This window comes from Mus musculus, chromosome 15 (assembly GCF_000001635.26).
Source record: "Mus musculus strain C57BL/6J chromosome 15, GRCm38.p6 C57BL/6J".
NCBI lineage: Eukaryota > Metazoa > Chordata > Mammalia > Rodentia > Muridae > Mus > Mus musculus.
This window is the reverse complement of record NC_000081.6, coordinates 87,097,924-87,117,982: the sequence shown is the minus strand read 5'-3', so window position 1 is coordinate 87,117,982 and position 20,059 is coordinate 87,097,924. Positions and strand designations below refer to the sequence as shown.

Genomic DNA, 20,059 nt, shown 5'->3' with positions numbered 1-20,059 from the left:
AGGAGCTACAAAAACAAACAAACAAACAAAAACCTTAAAAGGCCAAAGCATACCCCTGAAATTGCACTTGGAAAAAAAATCTACATCCCCAAATCCAATAACTCTTAAAAATAATAGGTAACATAGTAAAGTCACAGGGTAGAAGAATAACGGGCAAAAGACAGTTGCTCTCTGTGCTCTAACAGCAGACAGTTGTTGAGTGAGACTTTAAAGCAATAGTATGGATACATGAAGTATAGTAATTAGACATGTATCTAACTACAAATGAGTATACTTATGTGAAGGGCATTAAAAGAGCTGAATACTTGGAGAGACAGCTTGTGCTCATGGATCAAAAACTTTGATGTTGTTTAGATGCTGATTTTTTTTTTCTTACAGGTCACCTATAGCACTAACTCAGTTGAAATCAAGAGCCCAGAAATGTATTCTATAGATACTGATAAACTGATTATAAAGTTATGTGAAAAGGTGAGATAAATTGAGACACTGGGACACTGAAGAGCAGTGAGAGAGCTGAGGTTTCACGTTGGCTGGCCTCAAGACTTTAAAGCCACAGTAATCAAGAAAGTGTTGTGTTGACCAAAGCATGGACACAGATCGATGAAGCAGGGGGGAGAGCCGACACAAGTGTAGCCCATCAATCTCTGACAAAAGGACAAAGGCAATTGGAGATAGAAAAAAAAATCCTTTCAAGAAATTCTGCTGCAACAATTGGCTCTCCATATTTTTAAAGCATAATAGTGGACACAGGCCTGAAACCTTTTGCAAACAGTAGCTCAATAGAAGCAAGAGAGCTAAAAGAAAAATGAAAACCTACATGCAGAATAAAGAAAAATACCTAACAACACAGAAGAGAGAAAATACTTGTATAAAAGCTGCACGTGGTATTGGCCTTGGTGAGGAGGCCTAGTATACAACAGAAAGAGCTCCTAGCTAAGAGCATGCTGGGTAACTTCCCATCACAGGCAACAAATACTGGAGAAGCTTGAGCTAGGAAAGGTCTGTTCTGCCTAACAGTTTCATTCCAGTGTCAGGGAGGGTGTGAGGAAGCAGAAAAGCTTACTTTCTGGAGACCAGGGGTGAAAAGGGGAAGGGGAAGGAGAAGGAGGGGGAGGGGGAGAGGGGGAGGTGAGGGAGAGGGAGAGGGGGAGGGAAAGGGGAAGGAGAAAGGAGAAGGGGAAGGAGAAAGGAGAGGGGGAGGGAGAGGGGAGGGGAAGGGAAAGGAGAAAGGGGAGGGAGAAGGGGAGGGGGAGGGGAGGGAAGGGGGAGGGGAAGAGGGAGAACAGAGGATTCTTGCAGGAGCTGGTCCCTAGCTGACAAAGATAGTTGGTATCTACATTCAGGGCTTTCAGGGCAGATCACATCCCTTCCGTCAAACCTCCCTGGAGATGCCCACTCAGACACAGCCAGACTATGCTGGACTGATCTCCCAGGGGCTTTGAGATGCAATCAAGTCGACAACCAGAATAGACCACTACGAAGATCCATACATGATTGTTCTAAAAGTCAAAACGCCTAGTCAATGAAAGGCTGCTTTAAGACAAGTAGCGGGCTGGAAGAAAACACTCATACAAGGAAAAACTGACAGAGACATATATCCAAATTTTGAAAGGACCAACTTGTAAAGCCATGGTAGCAAGAAAACAAGAAGCCCAGTTAAGAAACACTAACTGAGCAGGCACTTTGTGAGAAGAGTTTACAGGGTAAACAAGCACAGGAAAATGTGTAGAATGTGGGCAGTAGAAACCTGCAAACAAAACAACAGTGTTTTTCTGCAATACAAGTGATAAAACTACAATAAGTAAATCATGAACTCAAAATCATCCCAAGACACCCCAAGACCAAGTTCTCAGCACAAAGGCTGAGATGTATTTGCCCCAGGAAGACAATGGGTAGGGAATAAGAGTCAAAGACGGGAGATAGGGGATGAGAGAGAAGGGGAAGAAAACAAGGGAGATGGGGCAGAGCTATTTGTTCCACAGGTGGGAGGCAAAGGAGACAGATATGGCCCATAGGCTAATGGCAGTTTGTAAAGGTAAAAGAGGAAATGCTGTGTTAGGATGAGGTGTTTAATTTTGATTGGACAGGTTAACGAGGGTGGTCAAAGGGGAGCTTTTGATTGCTGGACTTCAATACTTTTCTAACTAAACCTTGGTAACCAGCCTCAGCCTCGGGAGAAGGAAGTGGCTAGACCTTTGTGGCTAGCTTTAAGAAGGGGATGAAGGCTGGAGGCAGGGTGTGGGAGGGGGTGATGGGGGGGGGCACAGTGAGCAGGATGTAAAGTAAATAAATAAAAAAAATTAAAAAAAAAACTCACGTGGTTTGGTTTGGGTTTTGTAGACAGTACATTGCCTTGAAAGAAAGTGTATTTAAAAAATGGGATAAAGACTATGCCAAGGGAGAAAATAGGAAGATCAAATATGAAAGAAACGGAAAGAAAGCCACCCAGATCTGACAAGATTCTTTATATATATATATATATATATATATATATATAGCTTTAGGACACATATTTCTCCCACTACCAGGAGATCGGAAGTTGAAGTCTTCTTGGTGTTAGCTTAGAGGTTAACCCTCAATGTGATCGACTGAGACTCAACAATGCTTTGGTAAGATCATTATCTTGCCTTTATTCATTTTGGAATAATACTTTTATCTGACCATTGTAAATGCCATATTGATCTGAGGGTGAGAAGGATTATAAAGCAGTCGGTACTTGCTAAGCATTCGTAACAAACTAAAATAAATCTATGTTCTTATATGGATTAAAACATTGCTTCCCTGCTCTGATAATTACAGAGATATTCTGCAAACCCCTTTCAGAATCACTTACGCCCAATATAAACAAATCATATTAGCCTGTTTTATTTTTATGCTCCAAAATCTATTATTCTGTAGTATGTTATTATACTGAAATGACTAAGGATATTTATAAAATTGTAATCTTTAGCCCCGGCAGCATAATTGGTAGAATATTCCTCCTAAGAATCTCAGGGACTCTTTTCAACCTGCTCAGTCCAAAATTATAAAGCTAGGTAAACTGGGGATCAGAAGTTTACATCTGGAAACTATAAGGTCTAGAGAAAGCGTGCATGTCCTGGAAGAAGTAAATTTACAAGAAACAATACAAAAATCCCCCCCTGGAAAGGGTCCGTAGGATTATTTCATAGGTGCACAGGCCATGGGAAGGCTCAGTGGTCTGGGAAGAATGAAGATAGGTCTTCTGCCCTTTGCCATGTGGGGGGAGCTGTGAGTCTAGTAGAGGCAGGTCAGCTAAGGAGCAGCGAGGAGCAGATCAGTAGCTTCCTGAGCAGAATCTGTACGGTGGGTGTGAGGGTTGCCTGTGGTTTCCTGAGCCTGTGCATCAAGTGAGATCTTAGGTCACAGCAGAGCCAGGGTTGGTAGCAAAACTCCTCAATCTGTCTATCTATCTATCTATCTATCTATCTATCTATCTATCTATCTATCTATCTATCTATCTATTGATCATCCTTTGTCTATCGTCTATCCATCTATCATCTATCAATCATCTATCTACACATATTTTTCCTTTCTTCATCCTCCCTAACTATGCTGTCCTTTCTCCCTGCCCAGCTCCAGGGAACAGTGCTATTAGTTGCTTTTCTTTTGCTATGGCAAAGTAGCAAGCAGAATCTCACAGTGTGAAGGTTAGGTCCATGCTTTAAAAAGGAGGTAGCAATGACAAGACATGGAATTTGAGGCAGCTTGCTACATTGAACCCATGTTCAGGAAACATCAAGTGCGATGAATGCTAGCATTCAGCTTGCTTCCTCCTCCATTTCACTTCCCACGTATAGGATGGACTCCAGGTAACCCAATCTTAAGGTTCTGTCACAGGCACACCCAGAGATCCATTTCCATGATCATTTAAAATCCTGTCCAGTTGACAACCAAGAGTCACTCTTGTAACCCTCTAATTCTCAATTCCCAATCCGTGGGTTGCAATAATTTTATCATTTCACGGGGGGGGGCACATATCAGATATCCTGTATATCGGATATTTACATTACAATTCATAACAGTAGTGAAAATACAGTTATAAAGTAGCAATGAAATGATTTTATGGTTGGGGTTCACTACAACATGAGCAATTGTATTAAAGGGCCACAACCTTTGGAAGACTGAGATCCGCTGGTCTGAAGTATAAGAAAGTACAAGCATACCAACTTCTGGGAGCACTGGTGGCATAATGTGGCACCAAGGTTCAGGTGCCAAAAGGTGACTGGCTGTAGATCAAGGGAGGCCAAGACAGGAAGTGTTGGCTTAGGGCATGTTCTTGATTTCATTTCCCTCCTACAGATCTTGCCCTTGCCACTAAAGCACTCAAGACAGAAATCTCAAAAGGGCAACCCTTCTGATGAACATTCTCTTTTCTGGATGTAGGGAATGAGTTTTCTCTACAGTAGATGTTCCCCTACAGTCACTCAGCTGTTGGGAAGCCTTTGATGGCTGGGTAAATGTTATAAAGACATGCAGCCTTGCCAAGCAACTTACCAGAGTCTCTGTTTGCTTTAGGACCAACTCGGGATTTTATTAATGAGATTGTAAATTTTTGTTTTCCTGAATCGTGCGTGTAGAAAGAAGTACGATCCTCCCACGTCACATCCAGAAGATAAAACACCTCCCTGCGCATCTGATTTCGACGCAGTTTCTAGGGAGGCAATGCAGACACTTTGAGCAGCTGTGTCTGACATTTCAAGCAGACCAAAGGACACAACCCTGAAGGAGTGAGCTGGAGAAAGAGAGTATTCCATGGCTCAAAGAGCTGACAAGATCCAATTCTGTCCTTTTCTAAATCATCATGAACTGAAAAGAAGCAGAGTGAAGCCGCTGTACCCAGGGCAACATGCTTGAAGTCTCAGGGGTTCTGTCTGGGGTTGGAAGGACCTGGGGAGAGCCCCTGATAGGAGCATCAGTCAGGGAAGAAAGGGTAAATGTGGAGCCGGGTCTTTGCCCTTCCTTCTGTTTTCTTGGTGTAAGAAATAGACCACTGTAGCTCATTTTCAGTATGAGGTGCACGTAGATCTCATCAGAATCACCGACAAGCAGGAGACACTCGGCTCCTGTCTTTCCTAGCTGGCTGTTGGTGCCTGCTTGTCTAGGTATTGCCATCTTATCCTAGTGTTCCAAAAAGCCACAGCCAGTCTGCCATGTGACTGAGCCCACCTTTCAGAAAAGGAGGGAACCTCCATCCTTGGTGTTATATTATTAGATAAAGTTTTGTGTTCTCAACCAAGGGAATCTGGGAAGGAGACAACACAAGACACAGAATGTTGCACCTCTAAGAACTTAGCCCATGAAGACTTGGATGCAGGGCAGTGCAATTAGTGTATATAAAAACTACTGCTTTACATTAAATTGTCAGATCAACCACATCTGCTAGTACTCTGGGCTGACTCCTCACTTTGCAAGGTCATAAAGTAAACTGCTTCACTTTGCCCACACGGAGCCTTGCCAAGCAACTTGCCAAAGTCCCTGATTGCTTCAGGACCAGCTCAGGATCTTAGCTTCCCTGGACTCCTAGCCCCTAATCGAGCTGCCTTGCACCCAAGTCCTCATGGACTAAGTTCTTAGTAGAGATGCAATCTTCTGGGTCTAGCATTGCCTCCTTCTCAGTTTCCCTCTCCTATTAGTTCAGGATGCAGAGCTTTATCTAATTATAATACTGCGGATGGAGAGTCCTTCTGTTTCTGATATGTGGGCTCAGTCTTGTGGCAGGCTGTGGCTTTTCTACACTAGGATGAACTGACAGAATCTAGACAAGTAGGGACCAACAGCCAACTAGGGAAGACAGGAGCCCCGAGACCGCAGCACTCTTACTGTGAAGCTGACATTATGGTTTAGCTCATCAGCCAGGCTATGCTTGAATGTTTTCCCCACAATTTCTCGTGAGGTCTGAGAAAGTGATGGGAGTTTTCCAAAGTTGCTCAGAGGAATCTGCGTGGCTCTTGCCACCATTCAAGGTGATCATAGGATCACCTGCCTACCCTCACAGCAGAAATGCAGTGTGGTCAAGAGCTTGAGCTCTTGCTGGTGTGGCAATGTGGCTTTAAATTCTGACCACACCATGACCATATTCTCAGCTTGCAAGGCTGGTCACTCCGGCCTCTCTGCTCTCTAGCTTATCAAGCTGGTATTGAGTGTTGCTTAATGAAACCATGGGCAGGAGAGTGGAGTTCAGGCATGCATAATCTGAAACACCTTATCACTGTAAGAATGAAGTTCACCGAAGTGCTCGGGGCAGGCAGGGAAGAAGGCTCCAAGTCTGTTATTGCTGCAGTGGTCAGTGCCTCTTGAGCTTGTGGGGCAGCAGTATCCTGAGGACTTCCACTTCCATCCCTCACCCCACCACCATAGCACAAGGACCTTTCTTGACCCATGGCTTCTTTGTAGATAGGGTTGCATTGGCGGAGAAGCCCTGCCTTCTGCTCAGGGGCATTTGCTAAGTCCTGTGGTAGCCTGCTGCTGCTGTTACCACCTCCCCAGGTAGCCCTGTGCCCCAAGCCTCTTGAAGCACTTATCAAACCACAGATCCCTTTACAAGTATAGAAGGCCAAACTCCCTACTATCCTGACCTCTGCACTGAGCTCTGCAAAGTACGTATTTGCACCGGATGTGGACACCAAGTTCCGGGACTCCATGGCTTCAGGGTTTATGGAGTTGGCTGTACCACACCACAGATGAGGACTTGGGCAGAGTGTAAAGGGACTTGCTCCTGAGCCTAATAACCTGAATTCAAAACCTCGGACCCAAGGGTACAAGGAGAGCTGCCTTCTGACCTCCACATGTGTAGTATGGCGTGTGAATCAGCACACACACACACACACACCAAACAAACAAACAAACAAACAAACAAACAAATACAATGTAATTTAAGAAAAGACTATAAAAATAATATGATGGAGATGTAAAGAAGAGGGTGGTGGCCACCAGTGAACCCCCACAACAGCTGGCTGCACAGTGACTCTGTATGATGTCCTTCCACTGTCCCCAGGATACTCCACCAGAAAGATCTAGGGGCAGAGTGGTTAGCAGTATGGGTAGTTCAAAAGCCTGTCCTCCGGTGGCCTCAGTCACACCAAGAATGACGGGTCTTGAGCTGTCACCAGGGATTCTGTCCAACGTGTTCAGTGGGAAAAGCAGAGAGTGAGGCCCTGAAATTCCCGTCTTCCTGAGAGATGTGACTGGAAGTCAGAGGTGATCTGAGGGACACATAATGGGATAAAAAGATCCCACTTAAGTGGATCTGGCTTCTCCATCAGACCTCAAACCTGTCCCTGATCCACATGAGGGCCTTAGCTGGGAAACAGAGCATCAGCCTTCATTGCTGTCTGCCAGCCACCCCACGTGTGAGACGGGCCAGCAACTCCTGCTCTCGCCAGATGGGGTTGTTCTCAAAAAACCATACAAGATGAAAAGTTATTTAAAAGTGTGTTTAAAGCCATAAAATATTAAAGTAATGTGAGGTATTATTAGGCCTGGCATTTAATACAACACCATTAAAGCTGTTACCGTTTATTTTTAATTTTATAAGCTAAGCTAATGCCTGTCTAATTTTGAAATGTTTCCCAAACCACTGTAATGAGTACATAAAAGCTGGAATGGTGGGGTTTGTGAGAGCCGGGGCTCCTGGGGGAAAGGCCAGCATAAATCCCTTGGCATGTTCCCTTCTCTACCTATCCTCAGAAGCCTCCACTTCCCCTGCGAGCAGACACAGAGGAAGCCTGTCCCTTTGCCTGGAGTTTTCTAAGGTAGTTGGCCACCTGGGATGAAGGCAATGATGCTACAGACACTAAGTAAGAGCAGCGACCTGGAAGAGTCAGTGTTGCTGTCCAAGGTGACAGAGCCCTCCCTCTGGGCACAAGAAAACTGTTTGCTGGCCATGTGGTAGTAAGGCCCTGTCCTAGTTTGCTTTCTGGTGCTGTTTGAAAAACGCTGATTAAAATCAACTTGAAGAAGAAAGAGTTTATTTCGCATGACAGCCCTTCGTGAAGGGAAGTTGGGGCAGGAACTCAAGGCAAGAACCAACCCAGAGACACGAACGGAAGCGGAACCCTCCAAGGAGCACTATTTATTGACTTGTACCATGTGGCTTTCTCAGGCTACTTCTTACACAGCCCAGGGCCACCTGCCCAGAGATAGCACAACCTACAGTGGGATGGACCCTCTCACATTAATCATTAATCAAGAAAATCCCCACAGACAGGTTAAAAAACAGAGGCGTTTTCTCAGTCAAGTTTCCGTCTCTCTAGATTACCTTAGTTTGTGACAAATTGACCAAAAGCTAGCTGTCACAGGCCCTGGGTCCTCCTAAGTCCTCATGGGCCAGATGCAAGGGTATTATTGCATAGGTGGTAAGACATGCTACGCACAGTGCACACATTAAGCAGGGATACATACCACCAGCAGGGAGACAGCACCTTGAAAACAGACCCAGTACCACAGAGCAGACCCACATTTGGCTTTTAAAAGAAGAGCATTGTGTGGGTTAGCTCTGTACTGGATCAATCATCGCAGAGTCTCCAGGACAGGCATGTCTCTGTAACCACAGGTCCATGGTATCCTTTGAGCATCATATCTTCTGAGTGTGTTGCTGCATTTGTCAGGATTTCCTGGGTATATGTTCCCTTTTATTGGATGATCCAGGGTTTGGGAGCTGTGGCTGAGGTGAACAGTGTACTGTATACTTGTGTGAAGCTGATAACTGGTAATAAGAACTGGTGAACACTCAGAGCCAGACCACAACACCATCTCCCCCTCCAAGTCCAGGTGCCTTCTGCCCCTGCAGCTCAGACTTTCTGACCATCTTTACACCTAACAAAGGGACCCAGGAACTCTGCAAATCTGGCGGGCTCTCTTTGACTGTTTCACCCCCTTCTTCATACAATTATATTGTACATTCACAGAGTATAGTAGAGATTAAATTGCCTAAGACATGGTGGGTACTTGATGGCTATCACTTCTACCCTCTCTTATTTTCTAAGCATCAGGAAAGGATGGTCCTCAGGCAGGCCAGCTTGGAAGGTACCATCTCAAGCTTTAACTGAATCATCCTGCCCTGTGCGCCACCAAGACATCATGAGCTCTGTCCCTGTGACACCAAGAGACTGCTCCCCAATGCTTACCCCAGATGGCGATGACTGAAGCTCAATGTCTGAGCTCAAGGTCACCCCTTGCACCTCCCCTATGCAGGGAGAAGCAGGGTGTCTGTCATCATGCATCACCATGGCCTGTGATGGGGCTGAATCCTGTTCTGATGAGCTCTGGGTCCCTGTTATAGTAACAACCGCGCTGACAGATGGGGAATCTGGATGGGGAATCGGGTCATCTGGGCCATTCCTTCCTCTCTTCCTTTGTTCACTGAACATGAAGCCGGCAGGTGCTGGCACTCTCAGCTAGAGACACTCCCGGAGGGAAAAAGCAAACCATAACCCTGCCTTTGGAGAAAAAGGATAATGGGTGAGCTCCAGCAAAAGGCCAAAGGCGTGGGTCACACTGAGCACCCTACCCACTAGCCACGAAGTTCCTTCCTGCTTTTGTGAGTAAGCCTAGCTTCTTGCTTCTTTATTGTGTAGAAAAAAAAAAAAACAAAACAAAACAACAAAACTTCCTCAAATAGGCTTAGAATAAAATGAGATAATTTGTGTCAACCTCTGAGCCCAGAGCCATCCCAGAGTACTAAATAAATATCACCTATTATTAATGTAGCTTTTGGAGGCTTTCAGAGGAGGCAAGAATTAAACAAATGAGTGTTAGACAAAAGAACCATCAGACCTCCTTTGGGATCAGTGAAGAATAAGCCCAAAGTCACCCTGTTCAGCTCCCACTCCAGTGTTCTCCACCGCAGCTCCCTCTGAACTCCAATGCATTTGCCTCTGCCTTAAAATTTTATATATCAGCCTTTGCCTGTCTTCTCCATCAGCATGCATCCACCTCACTTGCCCTAGGGTCGTGCTAAGACAAATTTTGTCTGCCAGGGATCACATGCAGGACCTGGCAGAGCAATGAGCTGATAGTGTCTCAGATGTTCCCCCACGTGGCTTGAGTGTGGTAACCTTCCAGTCCCTGGAGGCAGCTATTTTGGTGCTCAGCAGAGAGAGTGTCTAATGCTGTTGAGGCTGAGCCAGAAATGCTCTTGTCTAGATACCTCCTTTGCCCTGACAAGACTCGGTTATTCAGATATCATAGAGAGGATAGAATGGGGTTAGTTGTGCTCCCTTGGCTCTCATGGGGTAGTGTCATCAGTCGTGAGCTGGTTGGGAAGAGCCAAGGTGTGATGGAGGATCAGCATTGCAGTCAAACCTTGTGCTGTCTGAGATGGGCCTGTGTCCAATTTCTTTGGTGCCAGCATGTCCAAGCATAGAAGCATCCCTCCTCCATGGAGGTGAGCAGACAAGACCTGTTTCCCAAGTCCTCTCCATAAAGACCCTTCTATTTTGCTAAAAGTAAGACACCTTTTAAAACAAAAGCTGATATTCTTGGTTCATTCTGTGTTGCCATGTCAGAATGCTTGAGGCTGGATGATACAGATTTGTTCCTAACAGCTCTGGGGTTTGGGTGGGGCTAGAACCAGGACAAAATCAAGGACATGGCATCTGAAAAGATCCTCCTTATTGAGACATCTCATCTTGAAATGTGTTAAATAGCATTTTCCTCTGGGTTAAAACCTTCCATCCTAGAGAGAGGCTTATTAAGACCCAGGAAGCTCTAAGGAGAGGCTCATTAAGATGCAGGCAGTCAACAACTCACAACTCCCAGGAAGTTCCTGAAACTGACCAGGTATTCTGGCTATATGTCTTCCCTAATCATATAAGCAGTAAGGTCTAGGGAGAAGAGAAGATTCTTGAACCTGACCAGCTGTCTGTAGTCATATGGAAAACTATCTCTATGGATACAACTTTTATAAGTTGTCATTCAGGCCGAGGTAGGCTTTTCCTCGATACAGTGACCTTCGAGTAATTCATAATCTTGTAAGTGACCCTTTATGCATACCCCTGAAAATAACCTCAGTGAACTCATTGGTTCACAGAGTTGAACTTTGGCATAATCCTTACTTTTGTCTGTTTCATGTTCTTCATCTGGTGTGAGTAGAGTTGTGTTCATCACCCCAGAAAATATTCTCACACAATAGAGCTTTAAGAGCAGACTGATCAGTCCAGGGAGAGGAGAGATAAAGAGACAGAAGGTGCAGAGTTTTCTTTTTAACGACAATCTACTCCTGAGATGATGGTTTTAGTCTCCCCACCAGGGTAGGACCATCATGATCTGAAGGACGTTTTAGAGTCCCACCTCTGAATACCTCTACCTTGTAGATTATCTTTGTAACACAGCAGCCCTCTCACAGTCAGCCACTGGGAGTCTCTTCTGAGGTTTCTCAGTTCATTCCTGGGAGGTGACTGCCATTGTCCTCTTGGAAAAGATGACCAGTGTGTGGGGGGGTGAGAGATGATTGGGGGAACAACACTGGCTAGCACTGGCGAGTGGAGGCTCCATGCAGTCCAACTCTGTACCAGGGAGGATCTGGCTTCATCCTATAGCCGCAATATTCTAAGCCCTCCCTTCCCTGCATTCCCATGGGATTGGTCCATCACAGTCTTCTTCATCATCCAAGCCAGCAGAAATTGTTGGGGGCAGGCATGTGTTAGGCTACATACTAGTTCCAAACACGCTCTGCCTCTATTCTGCGGCATCCCTTGCAGGTTGAAAGGCCAAGCCACAGACACAGCTGGATGGCTCTCGTGGTGGATTTTGGGTTGTCTAGGCTCCTTTTCCGTGTTACAGAAAGCTTGTCACATCTCTCACACGTTGTCAGCGAAGCCTCATTACTCTGAAATGTCACTTCACTTAGGAACATCATTATGCACGAACATATGCTCTAAATGACAGGAATTGCACAAAATTTGAAAAGATGTGATTTTTTTCTGGAGCTACATTTTAGCAGGGACGAAGTCAACATTTTGACATCCAGGAGAGACTTGGAAGTAGACAGGAGTATTGGGTGATCTTGTCACAGATTTCAGGTGAGGATTTGGGGCTTAGCAAATCATTTGTCTTCTGAAAGATGGGCGACAGATCCATGTGATAGAAAAAGGGACATAGCACAGGGGTAGGGCTGAGACCCTCCAGGACTCAGGATCATGTCCAGCTGAGCTGAGAGGTTCTGCAAGTACCTGCATCATGTGGCTTGTCCAATGAGCTACCTCCCACCCCAAACACAAACAGAGCCCAGACCAGATTCTTCTACTTGGTTGAGGTACAGCTTTGAAACAACCGTGTTTGTTTGCATTTTAATTTCCAAACCACTATTAAAAAACACAGCTTAAATTATGAAGTTGCACTCATTTAAAAAAAAAAGTGCTTCTTTTCATATGTAAAATTTATAGAGTCAATTAACAGTGATTTCATTTGTGATCTTAATCACCCAAACCAGCAAAGAAATGTAGGTCAGAGTCTGTGTATCTCCAGCTACTACTGACTGCAGCCCAAGCCTGCCAGAACCCAGCACCGCTCTACGGAGAAAGGATAAATCAGCTTTCTCATTTGTATGTTTAATAGTTGCCATTAAGTACGTTCTGGAAAGAGTTTGTGCACTTGCAGTTTGGCTGTTTAACACTTTTTTTTTTCTTGAATTACACATTTTTGTTGAAAGCGCTGAATAAAAGAAATGTGTGTTCTCTTTTCCTGGAGCCAACCTTGCTGAGCAGACAGTGACAGGACTGCTTCATTCATTAATCTAGGACTCTGAAAGCAATGTTTTGTTTTGTTTTGTTTTTTCCTGATGTAGTGTGGTGGCTTGAATGAGACATGCCCCATAGAGACTTGTGTATTTGAACACTTGGTACCCAGTTGGTGGCGCTGTTCAGGAAGGTATGGAACCTTTGCAGGGTCGATCCATGCTGAAAGAGGGAGGTTAGCATGGGTGGGCTTCAACAGTTTGTAGTCTTGTTCCAATTCAAGTTCACTCTCTGTGTTTTCTGTGTGTGGTTGAGATGTGATCTCTCAGCCTCCTTCTCCGTTACTTGCTGCTGTGCCTCCCCCACCATTATAGACTCTCCTACCATCAGCCCAGATAAATTATTCTTTCTCTAGGTTGCTTTAGGACATGAAAGTTGATCACAGCAACAAAAGTAACTGGTATAGAAATTGGTATCAGAAGTGGGGTGCAGCTGTAAGGATCCTGAGTAAGTTTGACATGGGAGGTATGTGAAAGCTTTTTAAACTTTGGACTATAATAAAAGTTGTATCCTGTAAGCATAGCTTAGAGGGCCAACCTATTAGGAGCCTGGAAGGCAGTACCACTGCGAGTAATGTAGATAGTAGAATCCCAGCCCAAGAGTTTTTAGAGAACAAGGTCTCTATAGATGGGGTATAGGCCATTCATGCAATCGTTTGGGAAAGAATCTGGCTATTTTCTCTCTTTGCCCTGAGAATTTACATGAGGTGGAACTTTAAAATAAAGAACTAATTTGGTTGGCATAACATTGAGCCTGTGGAGTATTGATTTGCAGGGCTTATATAGATTCACAATGAAAATGAACAAATGTGGGGGAAAAGCCTACAAAACATACAGTTTAGAGAGAAAAAGAGCACCTGGAAACTTAATGTTAGAGTCAAGGCATGGTCTGAAAGAGAGGCTGTAATGGTTAAGGAGATTAGGAGACACTTGTTGCTCTGCACTGGAACAAAAGGAAGGTTGACCTCCAAGCAAGACTCCCAACCAGCTAAGCTTCCAACCTGTGAAATAAAAAGGACGAAGGACTTTTCTGCTTCACGGAAACAACAACAAACAACAGATCCTACTACTAATGCCTTGCAAGGCATCCAAGGTGCAGCATAAGTTGGCAGCAGAGCTTTGTCAGGGTTGTCTACGTGGTACTAGCTTTGGAGACACAAACACAATGGTTCGGGGATGTAGATTCTTCCTCTGTAGTCTCAGAGAGCCACTGAAGCCAAGAAAAATGTAGCAGCACTAAAGTCACCGCATGAGTCCCATTGAGTGTCACTAGGGAAGTGCAAATTACAGTGACATCTCCAAGACGTTGGAGGTGGCAGAGCTGTGAGAATACGTGCCAAGAGCTGTAGCCACCTCAAGCACATTGTTTTGGGCCTCCAGCTTTTAAAGGAAGATGTGGAAGTTTGCAGATTTCCAATGCCTTAGTTACTTCCTGTTCCTTTGATACACACCATGACCAAAAACAATTTTCAGAAGAGAGTTCATTTAACTCACATCTCCAGGGGGAAGGATCTATCATGGGAGTAGGAAGTATAGCAACAGGCAACCAGAGAAGGATGCTGAGAGATCACATCCAAGACTACATGCAGAAAGGAAGCCGGAAGTGGAGTAAGGTTATCTACTCCAAGAGCCTGCCTCCAGTTATGTCACTTCCTCTGGCAAGGATCCCATTCCTTTCTTTACTCCATGGAGATCATGAAGTGCTCATCTGCACCTCTCCATAGGCTGCAAGCCTTGATGCTCTGCTTTACCACAGCCCAGAAACAGGGGATCCATAACACCCCGGTTGGGTATCTCTGAGCCACGGGCCAAACTGGATTCTGCTTCTCTGAGACTAGTCCTGGATATTTTGTCATAGTCTCAGACAGATGACCAACACAAGTGGGCAGGAAACAGTAACTCATTCACCGTGTCTTATTAGTGGTTGAGAGGATGCCAGCTGTCATATCTTGTCATATGCAACGTCAAGGCCAGGCCGACAAGGAGAAAGAGCAATGAGGATAAGGGGGGTAAGGCTTGGTGCTAGATGCAGCGAAGGTCAGCACAGATATTGGGATCCTGTGGCACCATATTCAGAGGTCAGGATCGTAAGAACTCTCACAAGGTCTTGAGGCAGTTCCAATGTCAATGCTCATCTGCACCTCAGTGGCAGGCGCACCAGCCACCCCCTACACCACACATAAAAAGAAAACACTTTTCCCAAGAATTTAGAACACCTCTTCATTTCGGACTCCCATGAGTCTTACTCTCACTGCCTCAGCACTAGATAGAGGGACATATTCAGAGCCCAGCCCTGACATTAGCCTAGAGGCATTTGCCTGTCACTACCATCAGACCAGACACTTTGGGAAAATTACACTTGGCTTGGAAAGGCACCACAACCATAGAATCTCTAGCACTACTTCCTGACCACAGGTCACTGGTAACTCTCGACTCCAGTGTTTAGCTTGAGGGACTCAGAAAATACTCAAATTCCAACCGAGGCTACCGAAGTGGGTCTGCACTTACATTGCTAGAGGAGATGCTGTTTCCTTGCAGTGTGTCTGTGGGGAGGGCGGTTACGGGAACAGATGTTTCTATGTCATCTGATGAGAGCTGCCAGCAGCCGCCTGGCATCATCCCTCACCAACAGAAGCATCACACTCACATGGAAGTACGGGAAGCAGCTGCTGACCTTCTTTGCCTTGTGAATATTCCCAGTTAAAGGGGAAAGAAGTGCCTGAAAATTCTGTTACCCCATAGATAAGTTCCAGTTTTTGAAAGCAGTCATGGCTCTGTGTCATGAACATAACGGTATTTGCCAGCCCTGGCAAAGAGCCATGCTTGATGGCAAAGACCTTGCATGGCCATGTCCTTGGAAGACGGCTTATACTGAGGTGGCTTGTGGCAAAATGGACGGACTGTAGGTTCTAATCCCAGCTCTGTTATCATCTCAAACCAATGACTTAACTTCACTGAAGTCAAATTCTCTCACTGACAAAGTAACCAAAAGGCTTTTGGAGGGTGTCATTTCCTTGTTGACGTGGACAGTAGCTTCAGGGAATTAATGTGAGACTCTGAATGTCATGTTTGTAAAAAGTACTTCACATACCATAAACTCCCAGCGATTTTCAGACATCATCAAAGTGGCCCCTCACACTGCAGGCTTGTACCAAACAACAAAAAAAAAATTCGTGCTATGCCCTGAGCAATGGACCAAAGATAACAGTCGTCAGCTTGCATGGTGCATAAGAAGGCGCTCACATTACTGGCTCATTACAGTGTAAAATTGTTCTACAAGACGTTTGCATTTGGGCCATGAGAGGATTAAAGAATCTAGATGACCCTTTATATAATTTTACAAGCTGAAGTGGATTTTGATGGGAGAAGCTGCTCTTCCAACTGTACTGAAACACAGTCTCAGAGAAAAAGACTTTTCTATGAGATTTTTACAAATATGGGGGGGGGGGAGAAGAGAGAGGAAGTTCTTAGGGAACAGAACTCATAGGCAAGCAACGACTAGCCTCCTCCCAAACCCCAATATTTTCCCTCCTCACTCAGAGGCTGGCATTTCAGGGAAGCTTCAGAGATTCTCAGCCACTCTAGGCTGGTATTAACTAATCTTGTTTTTCCTGAGTATTGCATGTTTTATGTAACAGATAGGGCCCAAGAATCTGAACAGAGCTTTGGGTCCTCTGTGTGGTCAGGAAACATGAATGTTTTATTATCTCTCTGAAAAAAAAAAAAAAGGTCCTAGAACACACTCCAAAACTTTTATTTGGAATGTCTGGGAGGCGATACAAGAGCAAGAGCAAGCCAAAATGAAACAAGGATTTGCAAACATTGAAGCCAAGCTTCAAATCAATGGATTCACAGTTTGGAAATAGCCCTGGCATGAGAGCCTGCCAGACAATGTGGCAAGCAGTCCTGGAAGTAAGAGAGTGCCACCAAATTATCCACGCAATTTCCATACACAACGTCTGACATTCAAGGAAAGTCAACCAGGCCTACCTGATCCAAAGCCCACACTTACAAAAGCCAAAGGAGCAAAGGCCAAGAGCGCAAACCAACATTAGAAACAGCCCCCCAAGATTCCAAGGCTGTGAGAGTGTGGAGCCATTTACTAAATGTGCTTAGGAAAAAAGGGCTAAACTTACAATGAAAATACAGCAGTAAGAACTCTATAGATAGGGTGTTGAAGAAAATGCAGCTTAAGAGCAGTCAATGGAATAAGGTCAATAACAACACATCTTAATCTTTCTAAAGTTCACCTATTCATAAAAATCAATGACGAAAACTAATAGACATCAATACATTGTTCAACTGTGACACTTAATTAAGGACTCAAAGGACCTTGAGGAATACCTGTCCCAGGAAAGTAGATGAGCAAACACACACACAAAATGCAGCTCTTGTCTATGGAGTAGCTTGCTTTGCTCTTCCGCTCTGAGTCATCTTTAAAATGAATAGCACACCACCACCACCACCCTCACCCCAGTATCAGCTTGAACAGCACAGAGTCAGGGCTTGTTTGAAAACTTTCTCACAGATCCCATTAGTGTTTGACATGTCAAATGGCTTCCTGTAGGTCATCCTCTTATCAGGCTTTCATGACGCTCACTGTCCCCCCTCCCCAAAGACCACCTGATGAAAACAGTAATGGATAAATGCTTTAAGGCTTCAGCTGCCCATGACATTTTTTGTTAGTTATAAACAACAGGCCAATGTAGAGAGTGAAAAGGGAATTAGAAGAAGGAGATACCCACGGTGTCTCTGAGAAACTTTGATATAGTCTGACCTGGAGGGCCTGAAAAAGCAGTAGGGTAGGCGGAGTAGCTGTCAGGTGTCATTTGGGTTGAAGACATGCCTCCCCAAACCAAACACAAAGCCTCTGGGACAGACCAGGAATGTATTGGTCTAGCTGCTGAAGATTTCAACATTCAGTAGGGAACCACTGGACTTTGAGAGAAGATACCGCCAGGATATCACATAGCAAACGATACAGGTTTTACAAGACTAACCCAGAGAGGTCATTTAATATCCATGACAAAGGTAACAAGAATCACAACTACCTTGAGGATAGGGTGTCTCTTCATGTTGGGATTTTGTCTGCTTTGAGCTTACATGGGCCTTATGCATCCTGTCGTGATCAACTTGAGCTCCTATGTTGCTGAGGTGTCTGAAGAACAGTTTCTGTGTAGCTCTGCTCTTGGACACTTTCCACCTCCTCAATGATACCTGGGTCTAGGGAACAGAAGATGCAAGATAGATGCAATCAACGACTTAAATAGGGGCCTATTGCAATCAGCAAGTTGAAGAATGTAAAGTAAATAAAAACATGAATCAGGAGAAGAGAATAGCATCCCAGACACCTGCAGAGCTACGAAACTCATCAGTCTGAGTGCAATAGGAGTTCCCAATGGGACAATAAGAGAACGAGGGGCAAAGAAATATTGCAGATATAACACCGGAAAATTTCCAACTGCTGTAAAAACCAATGAAGGCACACATTGAAGAAGTTCAACTCAGATTCCAAGTTGGGATATAATTAATCAGACTCATGCAGAAGTACATTTAATCAAATGGTTGAAAATGGAAGACAATCCTGAGAGCAGCAAGAACAAAGCAGGTCTCAGGCACAAGGGAAACCACGGTAATGTTAGCGGCTGATTTCTCATCAGAGACAAAATAACAAAGACAGTGGATGGCATAGTTACCGCACTGAAAACTAAAAGTCTCATATCCACAGAGAAATCAAGCTGGAACTGAGTTGGAAGTTTTCTCCATGCTAGCTGGCCTTTCACAGTCCTGAAAGGGGCAGTGCAGGCTGCTGGTGGATTAAAAACATCAGTAGTCTTTACTCAGCTGTGAACCCTATAAACTACGAAGTCAACCTGCTAGGCCAGTGGTGGTCACTTGTGCTATAGTGACATTAATGTTATGGGGGAAACCAATTGCTCTCCCATTGGCTCTAAGACCATAAACCAGGTTTAAAAATAAAAAAAAAAATAAAAAAATAAAAAAAAGCCTTGCCAATGAAAATCATATGCGCTGGGGAGGATCTGGTCATACTGTTGTTTAGCTGAGTTGATATGGAATCAAAGCATCTTTGTTTATGTTTACAATTATTGACCAATGCGGCTCTCATCCTTAATCAGAGAAGCCCCTATTCCCAGTGAATGGCAACACATGCAGAAACCTGTGGTTGCACAAGATGCCAAAACTAAGTGACAGATGAGTGCTCAGGCTTAGATAAGACATTTATGACATCTTCTCTAAGTCCCAGGGAACACTGCAGAAAAGGAGAAAGTGTAAGATCTGGGAGAGAGAAGGGCTGTTCAGTGCTAGTCATTCTCTTTAGCTGTGTGCCCACTCATCACCCTGACAGTGTTCTGTAGATAAGCAGTCCCAATCCATTGGCCACGCAGATGGTCCTATTTAAACTAAAAGGATCGCAAAGGCTAAGACAAAAATTGTGAATCTGAAAAGAGAATGGTATGTAGGATTAATGTGGACAAGGATGGGAAGGAGATAAAGAGAGAGAAATCACAATACAATGTGTATATATGCATAGGGAGATATGAACTGATCAAATAACAAAATGGGGCAATGAATTCAAACTGTTGAGCACTCAAGAATACATGTAATAATTAACGATTAACTGTGTAGCAAAAGGAAGCAGGCATAGAAATTATGAAGTGGTTATGAATTATAAAAATATTAGAATAGGTCTGGAGAAACGACTGAGCTGTTAAGATCATTAGCTGCTCTTACAGAGAACCCAGGTTTGAGTCGTAGCTCCCACAGAGTGGGTTACAATTATACGTAACTCAAGTTAGAGGCTATCTGATGCTCTCTTCTGGTCTCTGTGGGCATCAGACATGATACAGCTATATCTGCATGCAAAACACCCATACAGACAAAATAAGGAAAAATATTTATGTGTGTATATGATGTATATGTATATGTATATGATGTATGTGTATGTATATATGTGTGTATATATACATATGCTGAAAAAGTAAAATACAATCACAGATCACTGTGATTTGTAACATTTCTGTTATCAATGGGGAATTCAAATTTAAAAATAACAGTGTTCAAGGACTGATGAGTCAGCTCAATGTCAAAGGCTCTTCTAGAGGAATTGGGTTCCATCCCATGCGTCCACAATGAGTGATTCACAACCACCTGTTATTCCAGCCTCAAGTGATCCAACATCTTCTTCTGGCCTCTATGGTCACTGCACTACAATGTATGACTCTCCATCCTCCCCACATACATGCACACAGAGATATATACATATACACATAAATAAAAATAAGA

General features: G+C 44.3%; 1 long non-coding RNA gene across 1 annotated transcript in view; it reads right to left on the bottom strand.

The window, feature by feature from the left end:
• The window catches only part of A930027H12Rik (RIKEN cDNA A930027H12 gene), a 156,531-nt gene that overhangs the window by 136,041 nt on the left and 431 nt on the right, over positions 1-20,059 (bottom strand). The window contains exon 2 of the long non-coding RNA NR_167712.1: positions 17,806-17,977. This is a non-coding gene — a long non-coding RNA (RIKEN cDNA A930027H12 gene). The remainder of the gene's footprint in view (positions 1-17,805; positions 17,978-20,059) is intronic.